Source organism: Pleurodeles waltl, chromosome 7 (assembly GCF_031143425.1).
Source record: "Pleurodeles waltl isolate 20211129_DDA chromosome 7, aPleWal1.hap1.20221129, whole genome shotgun sequence".
NCBI classification, from domain to species: Eukaryota; Metazoa; Chordata; class Amphibia; order Caudata; family Salamandridae; genus Pleurodeles; species Pleurodeles waltl.
In genome coordinates, this window is record NC_090446.1 from 539,560,242 (window position 1) to 539,573,115 (window position 12,874).

The following is a 12,874-nucleotide window of genomic DNA, read 5'->3' on the forward strand; positions in this document are numbered from 1 at the left end:
CCTCCCAGTACCAGAAACAAGCATCCTGAGACTGGTTTCATCAGCCAGGCTACCTTGAATCCAGTGGCACAGTGAGCACGGGACCCACGTCTGGGCAAACCCTTCCCACTTAGGGCAACTTTAGCAACACAAAAGGATGATTGACGGAGTGCTGAAACTTTTCAAACACTCACCCAAGTCACAGATCTTGGATTAATCCATCATTCTTTTGCTCAACATTCCAATCCAGTTTAAACACAGCGTATGCAAATCAGTCTTGATCCTCTTCTCTGTGGGAACCGTCCACCCCAAACTGCCAGACCAGGTCCTCCCTCGACCGGAAACAAGCATCCTGGAACCAATCTTAGGGTATCACCCTTCATCAGACAGGCTAGCTTAAATCCAGTGGCACAGTGAGGACGGGACCCACATCTGGGCATACCCTTCCCACTTAGGGCAACTTTAACAACAGAAAAATATGATGGACGAAGTGATGAAACTTTTGAAACACTCACCCCCAATCACAGATCTGGATTTAATCTATCATTCTTTTGCTCACCATGCCACCCCAGTTTAGACCCAGCCATATGCAAATCAGTTTTGACCCTCTTACCCATGGGAATAGTTCAGCCCGAACTGCCAGGCCAGATCCTCCCTGGACTGGAAACAAGCATCCTGGGACCGGTTTAAGGGTACCACCCTTCATCAGCCAGGCTAGCTTTAATCTAGTGGCACAGTGAGCAAGGGGCCTGTGTCTGGGCATACCGAGGGGGGGCACCTGGTGTCATGGGAAACACTAACTTGGATCACAGACAATAGGTTATCCAAATTTAAATTCTGTTAGTTGGCTTGTTGGGTACGTGGACTGGGTAAAGATGGGGAAGGAAATGTGGAATGGAAAAGGAAAATTACAAGGTTGTCCACCCAAAAAAGGGAGGTGTCAAAGTGGTATTGGATGCTGGTGCAAGGTGATGAAGGAGAGTTTATAGTGCCAAATGAAGTATAGAAGAGGGACCTGTCAGCGCTGGAATTAATACACTTATGGCAAGTACCTATGTCTACTCTTTGGGCCTCAGTAAAATCTGCACCCCTCAGGAGTATTCATTCATTTACAGCGCATAGGGTGTACTGGACTGCAAAGAAGCTATCAAATCTGGGAGATCAAGAGATAAGGTGTTGTCCTAAAGGCGGTCTGGAGGAGACAAATGATGTCCACTTTTGTCTGGCAGTGTCCCGCTATCCAACTCTTATGGCAGAAACTGGGTAAGGCTGTATCAGACATAATGGAAAGACAAATTAAGGTAAGCGTTGCACTGGTTATTTTTGGCATCTTAGATGGTGTAGGGCCTAGTAAAATATTACAGATGAAACTGTCCTCGCTCTTATTTTTATTGGTCTTAAATGCACAGAGGGAGATATGCATGAAATGGGTGTCAACTGCACTGCCAGTACATGGATTGGGTAATATTAGTTTAGTGTATCAGTAGGCTGGATTGCTGTAGTCATTCTAAAAAAGGATAGAGATGTGGAAGCCTTTTGAGACGTGGCATGAGGAGCTTCCTAGAGCAATATAAGCAGCTCAAATGTTTGGGGACCCTCGTGTCTAATGATTAAGATGGAAAAACAAAGAAAGTACGAAACTCCTACAAAATGTTGGAAGAGGCTATGGACCCGGAAGAGGGGATTCTCAGACTCATTCACGTTCCGTTTTTTCCCGCCTGGACTCCTTACTTTCTATCGCAAATGAGGACACTTGGTTTCGGGCTCCTAGGCTTGAATTCTTAAAATGTAGTCCGGGTATTTGCCCTGAACATACCTAGCTTTTATCTGAGCTTATAGTTGTCTTAAGGGAAGAGATTCTAAGATGTTTATAGCCATCAGCACTAACTCTACTTAAGCTCTACTCAACCCCGGGGGGCGTCAGGCCATACTGGGGGCCACCTTTGCCCCTATCCTAGCCCTCAGTGAAGCCCCCAAGCCTGTGGCTTACACAGCACCTTCTCCCTCCCTTGTATACCATGTCAACCCCTTTGCTGCATTCACAGCTCAGTATCCACCTGAGGGGGCACGTTAGGATCCGGGGACCGTGTGACAGAGCGGGACAGAGTGACTAGGCAGCGGGCTGAAGGGGGTGCACCACAGGGAGGACCAGCTGGACACAAGAGCTTCCCAGCTACTTTGGAAGGTGCTGAGCATGAGTGCGGAGACACAATATGATGCATCAGTACACAAGCTCAACACTGGGGAGGAGCACTGACAGCGACCAGGATTGTAAAATTTTGTGATAATGAAAGTGGCTGAACCAGTGATTATGTGGGAAACGCGAGGCTGGTATGTGGAGAGGTGGAGAAGTTGGGAAAGTAAAAATATAATGAAAGGTAAAAGATAATTTAATGGGGGGTGTCAGAACGCCTTTCAAATGGCCATGGAGCAAGCAGGGGTTACTTGGGGCCCAACTGTGGGGGTTGTGGCCGTTTACTCCTGCTGTCTCAGAGCCTAACCTACTATGGGTCCCAAGTAACTGGGCCGAGTATTACCCCTTTCAACACCTGACCCCTAGTGGTAGCACAAGTCAAGAAGTCGAAGGCTCCTTGAGGGACTGGAAGATATGAGGTATACACAGCTGCAAGACTCAAAATACAAATGGTAACTGCAATAAGCTGATTGTCTACTCAAATAATTGATTTTAGGAGACAAGTAGTGTTTAAATGTAAACACAACAAAAATTGAAACAGCACATTAAGGCCCTCATTATGACTTTGGCGGTCCTTTCACAGGACCGCCGAAGCCGCTGCAGGCAAAAGACTACCAGTAATGGAGGACTTTTGACGCCATATTAGGAGTGTTCAGCTGGGTCAGATGGTGAAAACAGCGGAACACTCACCACAACATTGACGGTGGCTCGTAATTGAGCTGGTGGCAATGTTGTGGTGCGTCGAGTGCAGCAGCACCCGTCGCGCATTTCACTGCCAGTAATTCCGGCAGTGAAATGCGTGATAGGTTTGTGCATGGGGGCCCCTGCACTGCTGATGCCAGTGCACGGGCCCCCTGGCGGCGTCAGCTGTTTGACTGTCGCAGCTCCACCACAATCGTAATGGGGCAATCGAACCGCAAGGTAAAGTGTGAGACGTTCACGATAGAGAGGACCTAGCCAAGTGGTTATGCTGCCGAAATAATACATTGGAACATATGTGGTAGTTTTGTCATTTTTTTCTACTCTGACATTTCCTGGCAGTCTTTTTCCTTTGCCAGTCAATGACTGCTTTTTCAGAGCTTTCTAGCTCTAGATTGAGACTTTCTTGTGGGGTGCAGTGGTAATGGAATAAGGTCAGGCACTCTCTATTGCTTCCAGAAGCCTCTGAGTGCCCTTTGCCAGTACATTGACCAGTTGTGTCTATGAGCTGAACTCCTGCAGTCCAACAATTTGTGGAGTGTGGTGTTCAGGAGAGAATGTACATTTGTTTGCTGGTACCCTTGGCTTATTTTCATCTTTTTGTCTCTCCTCTCAGAAGCCCCCTATTTTCACCACTAATTCTGTTCTTTGTATCTCGAATAAGTCTGTCATTATATTCACTGCTATTCACTGCAGCCGTTACGTAGAAATCCTGGATCTCAGGCTATTGTCATTTTTTTATGATGGGAGTCTGCCTTTCTTTGTTAGCACCTTTTTACTAAGATATTGAGGTATGTAAGAAAAGGATTGATAATATAGCAAATTAAGTTAAAAGAACATACGCTATTAAACAACATAAATAAAAATGTATTTTTATAATAATACATTCTTTGTACTCCAGGTCTCTGTTTACTTTTATACAAGTGTACTTTGTCTTCTTATTTTAAGAATACTTCACTCTTTTGAAAACTCTGTTAAACTTTGTGAATGCAGGTGCAGTTTGAACAGGCTGGTGGAATGGAGAAAAAAGCAGACTCCTTTAGATTTATAGAGTTTTCCATCCAAACAACATCAGTCGCAGAATCAGGTGTATTTGTATAAACAAAGAAAGGGAAGATCTCTTAAAGATGTTTTAAAAAATTACAATTATTGGGCTAAAACCAATGTGACAGTTTGTATGCCAGAATATAATGTACGGAAATATCGTCTGACATATATATCGTGGCTAAATATCATTTAAAAACATCATCCCGTTGGGTGTGGATTTCCTATTATGAACACCAAGCTGAGAGATATTTTCCTAAATTATATTCGAGTTATTCAAGTAAAATGCTATTTTAACTATGGTATTCCTAGACCACACAACGTGAGAAGATCTCCTTTCCCTGTCATCCATTGTGTATATTTCCTGGCTATCTTTTGTCAATGTATACAATTAGGCCAGTGAATAATACAATTCCATACGTGTACACATTTTTTTTTTTAACATATTGGCATATCCATCAAAGCTTGTATTCTACTCATTCATAAACGGCCATTATGAATGGGTTTCAGACCCGCAACGTTTGAATAAGATAACGGCGTAGGACATGATTTTACGGAGCGTCGTTCCTTTCATGCTGTTTGGTGCTGACCTAGAAAGGGGTGGGGGCATTGGCCTTGGGAGGGATGCGGGGTGTTGTGTTTAGCAATAATTTACGATTTAAAAGCATCTGCTGCAGAGTTCCTTGAGTCCAGCTTTAGGCAACAATAAACATGTTAAGGTAACTTTTTTGATTAATCTTCCTGCTAGGGAGAGGGATTGGAGTTTTGTGTAGTGACACTTTTGACTCGCCATAAAATAGCTCAGAGGGTTAATTTGCTTGCTGCAAAGAACAGATCTATATTTTATGTGGAGAGCTGAGTGCATTAGTTAATCCAGCCTTTACCAGCGCTTGAAAACAAATGGAATGTATGTGAGAGGAGCTACGGAGTGACATGGGGCTCTTTTGCAAGGTGGTAGTGCGGGAGTCTGAGGAGGAGGTCATAGGGGATGCAAAAAAAATTGGTCGCACCAGGCGCCACCAGTGCAAAAGCCGCGCCCTGTAATCTATTATGGCATAAAGTGTTGGAATTAACATCGTAGATGTCAGAACCACAGCAGTGCTTCCTAACTAGCCCTGTACAATTTGCATTAGGCTTAGGTTAATGCTATACTCAAACTTGCATGCAAAACAAGGTATTGCTCTGGCTGTTTCCTCTGTTTTACTGGTCACTTTCTGCATGTGAGGTTTCTAGATGATGGTATCTGAAGTAGTTTCCCCAATAACTTGAAGGTTTGTGATTTTGCAAAGGGGCATCACCTCAGAGTGCTTCTCTTGAATATATTTTTGTCTGAGGTCCCCAAAAATTATATTCTGTTTGGTGGGGTTTAACTTTAGTTTGTTTTTTTGTGCAGTAGTATTGCAAGGTTCTGAGTACGGGCTGAAGAGCACCCTGTGTCCAAGTAAGGATAATCCATTTGTCAGCATAGAGCGGCAATGTACATTTTCTATTAAACACATAGGTCTGCTTTGCGATATTTGGAGGATCAGGAACCCAGGAGGAGCAGTAATAGCCACACAACGACCACCCATAAAACCAGCCCTCACATTGGTTTACTCCTGCTCTTTGTACTAGACTCCCTACAGGTTCTAGCCACCAAACCCCTCCCTGTGGCATATCTGACCACTCCCCTCACACTATTCAATATGTTGTGCTACACTCGGGTCCACGACCTACAGGGTGCCTTAACGCATGGCACCTCACAGACCCTCAATGTGTGGGCTTCCTATGCACAGAGATTACCGCTTATTTTGAAACTAACCAAGGCTCTGTGGATTCCATTTCCTCACTCTGGGAGGCCACCGTATGAGGATTGGCAAAATCATATGTCAGATGATGTGAAAATGCCAATAGTCGAGTGATCACAGAGCTGGGGACCAAACCATCTAGATGGAGATTCAGACTTTGTCTGAGGACAAATTTTGCCACAGACTGGCACATGCAAGTGCTTCCTAATGACACCTGACCCTGGAGGAAGCCCGCCACTGCTAGAGCGCAACACAGAGTGTATATGAATATGGCAACAAAAATGGGAAACTACTCTACTGGCTGGCTACCAGAAACCTGGCATCCCGGGTGATTCCTACATTGCGAGATTCCCAAGGTAGATTTGTGGCCTACTACAGAGATCTATATATGCAAAATGCCTACGTTCTTTGATTAAACTACATGCTCCACTTGTGGTGGAAATCCCCCTCCCCTTACTATCCAAAATGTTGAGCATGGCGCTGGAGGCCGACCCATTATTGAAGAAGAGGAGGGGGCAATAACAGCATTAAATACATAAAATAGTACTAAATACTGGAAGGATCCCGAACCAGATGGATTCATCTCCGAATATTACAAGAAGTATCAAGATCTACTGGCCCCACATCTACTAGTGGTATACCAAGAGGCATGCAGCACTGGGGCCTTTTCTGCAGAGATGGACTTACACCAAACCCAATTCCAGGTGTGAAGTCTTCCGCCACATTTCCCTGTTAAATACAGAACTTAATATCACTGTGAAGCTCCCTTCCCCTAGATTCACTCCAGTTCTGGAAACATTTGCCTACCCTGACCAATGAGGATTCATGCCCGGTCGTGGTATTCAACACTGTGTTAGACGGGCACGTGCCTGAGAACATCGAAACCTATGCTCCTTGCTAATCTTGGACTTTGAGAAGGCATTTGAATCTATAGAACTGACCTGCCTGGACGGAGTCCTCGACCACATCAGCATGGGCCCTCACTTTTGCTTAGATGTGCTGCACATCTTTGCTCATCGGACAGCGCAAGCGCAGGTCAACAGAGATCTTGTCTGAGCCCTATCCAATCCAAAGTGGAACCCACCAGGTTTGCACGCTCCCTGTCCACTCCTTTTCACACTTGCCATTGAACCACTAGCTAGACAGATCCACTGCAATGCCCAAATCATGGGCTGGGATTTGGGGGACAGTTTCGAAAATAGGATTGCCCTACATGCTGATAATATCCTGCTGTATTTAACAAACCTCCACCAATTGGGGGACCCCGTTGCCTGTGTCTGCTAGCCCTTTATGAGGAAGCATTGGGACTCCGATTTAATAGAGCAAATTCCCTTCTAGCCCCATTACACAGAGACGCGGCCTCAGTTTTCTGGCAATGAGATATACTGATCCAATGGATCAGTTTTAAATACTTGGGGGTTTTGATGAATATTGAATCCGAGCTCTTTTGAAGCCTGATCCTCAGCTCTTTAGTCAATAAGATAAAAACAGATCTCATACACTGGGCCTCACTACCGCTGAGTATCTCCCTATTTAGAATGATGATAGTCCACTGATCCCGATACACCCTCCAAAATTTTCCTTTAAAAATCCTCAACATCTGTTTTTCAAAACTAACTGAAGCTATCCATTTCTTCCTAAGGGCCAAACCCCTCCTCCCCATGTCCATGGCCAAATGCAGACTAGAGACATATGTTGGTTGGATGGTTATAGTGGACATACAACTGTACTACCGATCTGTCCACCTCCTAGTGATTTATGACTGGTTGTGCGGAGGCTGGAATGATCCGGCAAACCACTGAGAAGTCTCAATAATGGGAAGAGATAAGACTGACCCTCCAGATTCCCATATTGCATGGATGCTTCCTCAGCCACACCCTGCAGCTTAAGGGGTTCGCCAAATAGGACAGAATCTGGATTTCCACTCTTGGAGATGTATGGTGAAGAGGTGGTTGAAGCTCCTTTTAGGAATTACAGAAATAGGCCCTCATTACGACTTCGGCGGTCTTACAAGAAGTACGCCGAAGCCGCAGGTGGCACTATATCGCCAGTGCTAGCAGTATATGTGGCTCCCTATTATGACTTTTCCACTGGGCCAGCGGACGGTAACAGTGTTTCCATCCACTGGCCCAGTGGAAAAGTCACATCAATATTGCCGCCGGCTCATAATAGAGCCGGCAGCAATGTTGATGTGCAGCGGGTGCAGCAGCACCTGTCGCGCATTTCACTTCCCGTAATTCGGGCAGTGAAATGCGCGATGGGGCTGTGCCTGGGGGCCCTCGCACTGCCCATGCCAAGTGCCTGGGCAGTGCAGGGGCCCCCAGGGGCACCCGAGTCCCCGTCACTGCCAGCCTTTCCATGGCCCATAGTTTCATCTCTCTAGAACTTAATTTTATAAATACATCCAGCTCTGACACGTGCTCCCATACTACAAAACAGAATTGGTGGCCCTGCCCGACTACAGCTCCTTAGACACCAAACTCTTTATGAGGACTCTTGGAGGGAAAGGGGTTTCCCAAATATACCAAACCTTAATACTCAATGCCCCTTACCTACTACCCCCTTTGGAAGCAAGTAGGAGGATTGGGTTGGCCCTCTCACAGGCACTGACTGGTGCGAGGCATGCATGGCCACCCGCAAATTGGCGATCTCCTCCCAACCCCTGGATAAGTCGAATTAGCTACCTTAGTGTGCCATATCTTAAGTCCAAATGCCTATGGCTAGCATGTCAGACGGCAACCTTCATCTGTCCATGCTGCCACCAAACTGACACAGATTTCTATCACATGACTTGGTTGAGTCCCCTTATTGATCACTACTTGAACAGGGTTGACAATACTTTATTCTGAGTACTAGAATAGCAAATCACGCTAACACCGAAGAGTGCTTTACTGGGAATCTTGGATGACCTGAGCGACACCAGAGGGGAAACATATGGTGGGAGGGGTCACCCTGGTGGCAAAAAGAGATATAGCCTGATTATGACTGCCCACATCGACCTACACTGACCATGTGGCAAATGTTATACAACAGAGGGTTTCTGTTGGCCGCCCGTTCCACCCTTGACTGGTCATTGCTTTTTCCATCTTTGAACCACTGTGGACAAGAAATATGAACATAAATTCACCAGCCAATACAGTGCTTAATTCATTTTCAGGTTAGTGTCCTTCTCCCCTCGGCAATTCCTATTTGCGAGGACAAATGCTTGTAAAGAATCCAAGCATGTTACCAAGAAAAGCAGATGTTTCTTATTAGTATGTATGAACTACGGGCTACTGGTTGAAGACTTGTGCCTCTGGTGACAGCTCACTTAATTAACCACTCTCTCCCGACAAGAATGCCACTGCACCACCCATGACTCAATATGAAATGGCAGGAAAATTACTCAAAATAAACAAAATAACGCATACATTAGGCAAAAGGATCTGAAGTGAAAATTTAATGTAAAGGTGTATCTCACATTCAAAAGTCACCTGAGACACAGCAAGAGGAGTGATTCGATGCAGAAATGTCTCCCCTAAAATATTTTTTGCATGATGGTGTTTCTTAATAGACTTTTTTTCTCAGATCAATCCACTGTGTCAAAACCTGTGTGAAATTGTGCGCTGGCATAATTTATGATATTTTGAGTGACTTTAAATTGTGCGAATTATGCAAGCATAATGGAACATAGGCCTGGGGACTGATTTACTAACATTTGATGCAAAGCAATGTAGCAAGACAACATGCTGCGCTGCGTCAAATGGAGAGAGCAGAAATATGCAAAATTTACTAAGCTATAGTGCATTCCTGTTCTCTCACTTCGCCGGCACGCTGAGTGCTCGTCTAGCGCCAATGCAGGTGCCCATGCACCATGGGGCAAGGGTGCCTGTGTTACAAGCAGTATTGTTTTGTGCAGGAAGGGGATACCTTCCTGTACCAAAACAATCCTTGAGGCATGTGCCTCTTTCAACATGCACTGCAGAATGCAGCACATGCAGAAAGAGGAAATAACGAGGAGAAATAAACATATTTCTCCTCGTTACACCACTGTTAGAATGGCGTAGCACTTTTATGCATTCTCAGGTTTACTATTCTTAGTAAATTCGGGAATGTGCCAAAATCCATGGCTAGAAGCATTGGAATGCCCACACTCCTTCCATGGAACATCTTCCCAATGTGACTTGCGCTGCCCCACTTTACTCAAGATTTACTAAACCATGCAGAACCACTCAAGATGGCTATGTCTGGCTTAGTAAATGTGACTTAAGGACTTCAAAGGAAACACAAGCCCTTAGTAAATCTGGGCCCTGGTCTTCATCATTTAGTACCTGATGCCTCTCCTTTTATGTCAAGCAATACTGGAAGTTGTGTTTTCTAAGGTTCTTTGGGCCTGATTACAACTTTGGAGGAGGTGTTAATCCGTCCCAAAAGTGACGGTAAAGTGACGGATATACCACCAGCCGTATTACGAGTCCATTATATCCTATGGAACTCGTAATACGGCTGGTGGTATATACGTCACATTTGGGACGGATTAAAACCTCCTCCAAAGTTGTAATCAGGCCCTTTGACATTTACTCAACGAGAGCTAATTAAGATGACCATGATTTGTGGAATTTCTTAAAGAAACAAATGAAATAATGTTGGAGCCTGAAGCCCTGGTCCCTTTAAGGTACTGCTAGAATGTATATTCTCATAAAACTTTCCTGTGCCCTTCCTTAGCTAATGTGACATAAAATGATTTTGTTATGCGAGATCGTTGCTTCTGTAAACAGCCACCACAGATGCTTGTGAAAACATAGACTGCAAAAACATATTTTGCAACAGCACTGACTCCACGATATAGCCTTCTGACTATTTTACTTTACCTAAAAATCTTCCTGCAGAAATGATAAGCTGCATTTGAAATAATTTACCAGCCCTAATCGATATTGGAAAACGTGCTTGTGATAGTGGGTGCATTTGAACAAGGATATTTATGCAAGGTTAAAAATTTAGAATACATGTTTATAGCTCTTTCACATCTGTTCTGTGACAATAGTGTCACAGCTTGTTTTTCTTCCTATTCCTTGCTGTCGCATCACCAAGGACCTAGCTTAGTGCCCATTACACTGTCCAAATGTTGAACCAATAGTTTCTGAGACAAAATTGATCAGTTCATAAAGTTGCAATTATTCAGGAGGTGAGGATATATTACATATACTGTTGCCCTTTCCCATGCAGAACTCCCAACAGATCCACATAGGCCACATTTATTTTCACAACTCTGTCTTCCACCAACATGACACCTTAGGAGGATTGTTTATTACCAATTCCAGACAGGTAAAATTGTGATGGAATCAGTGGTGGACTCAAAGAAGCACCAAAGAAACAGTTAATCTCTGCATACCAGTAAAAAAGAAAAAAGAAACTACTTAATGCTGGAGTGAATCCATGAATGTGACTACAAAGAAGAGACAGCGACTGTGAAGACTGATGCAGTCTTCACTGGATAACAGTAGAAGAGTTTACATTGTAAGTATGTCCATTGCGCACAGATGTCTTTGCACAGATAGCGCCATCTACCTGCAGAATACAGGTATGAAATATTAGGCTTCCCAAACACTCAGGCAATGTGACACTGGGCTACTCCATCAGCACCCACGCCCATAGCTGATCTGGTGAAGAGGATTAGCTACAATGGGCCCCAACTATGAAATGCTTTTTAATAGTCTAATGAGGACTCTTTTCTCAAGACTGAAATTTACTGAAAACCTTCATGTTAATACCATAACATTTACTGCATTTGCTCAGCTGCCCAGTTTGGCTTTCGATTGTAAAGGTGATATAAACATTTACATACATGATCAGTCAAACCGGGAAATCTTTCAAACAGTCATGGTACTGTATCTAGTAGAGAGGGGTTAACTCCATTTGCTGTAGCCCAGATGACCTGGAGTGATGATCTGTGGCTTAATTTCCACTACATGATGAGCACAATACTGCATGCTCACTTGTGCTAAGGTTTTTCTGTAGAAGGGCTGGCTGGCAGTGGTCTGCAAATGTTGGCTTACCTTGTTCAAAGAATTTCTGTCTTTGGAGGGGACGCTACGCCATAGTGTGTGAATGCATGCAACCATTCCTGTAAATACGCTGAACTCTCTCATTTTTTGGTATTCGCTGATGCCATCTTGAAGTTATCAGATACATGTTTCCTTGTATTTCGCTGCACCCTTCCTAGGCAATCGAGAAAAGATGTTGCTACATCTAGGATCCTACTGCCAGAATATGTGATAACCATTGAAATTGATTGTTTTTTTTTAAAAGGGTGCTTCGAAACACAAGTTGAGCATAGAGAAGTATTCTAAAGATTTAAGTTATATTTGGAAACAAACCTTAATAGTTTCAAGACTAATTCTGGGTTATGTTCAAGGAGTAGGTATAGAGTAGATCTATAATTCTGTCGCAGTTTATTGGATCCTGTTTTACATGCAAAAATAGAAAGGATGCTTTTAGCTTTAAAAGACTGATTAAATATTTAAGATACACATATTGGGCATGATTCACAAAGGTAAACTTAGACCTTTGTTCTAAGATTAGACCAAAAGCCTAAATTTACGACTTTTCGGTGTTCCCAAACATAAATTATGGGTAGCATCTTTATGTCCGCACTCGGACGGAATCTCCGCACTTGGGGCGGAATCTCTGCACTGGGTCTTTGGTTAACCAACATATTGCTGCAATGAATGGTTGACTGTGGATAAGAAGTGTGGAAACAACGATCTTGTTAGATTTGAACTGCAAGGTTAGTACTTGGAAACGTGTGGAATGGTTCTAAATACTGGGAAAACTTAGAAAGGTTCTCAGGAATATGAATGCCTTTTTATTCAAACCACTGTAAGTGAAGTAGCTTTCTCAGAACGATCTCTCGGGTTTGGAACTCCTCCTACATCCCAAAAATAGTTATTTCATTGATAAGCATAAAGTGCCAGAGGTTTGTATGAATAATGGTTATCTTTTACTCAACCGCAATTTCTGCAAAACACTACAAAACCAACCCTGTGATGTCTGTACACTCTGAGGGTCTCCATGTACTCAAACAATGGGTCCTGCATACCGTGAACAGAAATACCAACATTGACAGAGCAATATTTAGGCATGGGGAGGAACACTCTCAACCTTTCGTCAGACGATGCCTGGTCCCTACATG

At 43.9% G+C, this 12,874-nt stretch overlaps 1 protein-coding gene across 4 annotated transcripts in view; it reads right to left on the minus strand.

Moving 5' to 3' along the window:
* The window catches only part of LOC138304315 (transmembrane protease serine 9-like), a 1,357,906-nt gene that overhangs the window by 87,002 nt on the left and 1,258,030 nt on the right, over positions 1-12,874 (minus strand). The gene's annotated exons all lie outside the window — the stretch shown is intronic.